Source organism: Arachis ipaensis, chromosome B07 (assembly GCF_000816755.2).
Source record: "Arachis ipaensis cultivar K30076 chromosome B07, Araip1.1, whole genome shotgun sequence".
Taxonomy (NCBI): domain Eukaryota; kingdom Viridiplantae; phylum Streptophyta; class Magnoliopsida; order Fabales; family Fabaceae; genus Arachis; species Arachis ipaensis.
This window is the reverse complement of record NC_029791.2, coordinates 38583721-38584929: the sequence shown is the minus strand read 5'-3', so window position 1 is coordinate 38584929 and position 1209 is coordinate 38583721.

Sequence of the window (1209 nt, the reverse complement as noted above, 5' to 3'; positions counted from 1 at the left end):
ATATTAAATATTATTTATATACATCATACTTGAAATTCAAATACATAGGAAATAAAACTTAACAAGAAGTTTCTTACATTATTTATATACATAAGTACTTAACGAACCAAAATATTAAACTTTTCCATCATTGATTATATAACTAATATTTCCTTCAGGATCTTCAAAGAAATCAGATACTTCATAATGAGTAATGTAATTTTCAGCAACATCATTTGAAATAAAATTTGCTTCATTTTCTTTGTCATCCTTTTTCTAAGATGTTTGATAAAAGTCAACTAAGTGTCTTGGAGAACAACAAGTACATAACCAATGACCCTTTCCACCACAACGGAAATATTTATTCTCTATTGATTTATTTTGCCTATTATTTCTTTCTTTATCCCACTTCTGGTGAGACTCTTTCTTGTGAACATAATTTTTGTTCCTTTCATAATTTTTCTTATTACCAAAGCCTTGCCATTTACTTCTTCTAGGGTTATAATTTGCCGCATTTGCTTCAGGAAATAGGGCAGTGCCAGCTGGATACAATTCATGATTTTTAAGAGCAATTTATTGTTACGTTCAGCAACAAGAAGGCAAGAAATTAGCTCATAATATTTTTAAATTCTTTTTCTCGATACCGCTACTGCAGGAGCACATTTGAGGCATGGAAGGTTGAGAAATTTTTCTCTAACATGTCATTATTAGTTATCTTTTTCCCATATAATTTCATTCGTGAGGTAATTTGGAACATTACTAAATTGTATTCATTTATGGATTTAAAATCCTATAGATGCAAGTGTATCCACCCACTCATATCGGGCTTGAGGAAGTATCACTATCTTTTGATGATTATACCTTTTATCAAGATTTTCCATATATCTGCAGGATCTTTTAGTGTGAGATATTCATTTTTCAATCCTTCGTCAAGATGACGACGAAGGAAGATCATGGCTTTGACTTTATTCTTCTGGGATGCTTTATTTTCAGCCTTAATGGTATCTCCAAGATCCATTGAATCAAGATAAATTTTGGCATCTAATATCTATGATAAGTAGTTATTTTTAGATATATCAAGAACATTAAATTCAAGATGAGAGAGCTTTGACATAATCAAAATTTATTACTTGAGTCTTCCTAAATTTTGATTAGAGCCTCGTGCTGATAACGTGTTGTAAAATAAATAAATAAGAAAAAAATAAATATAAAATAAAGAAGTATAAATAG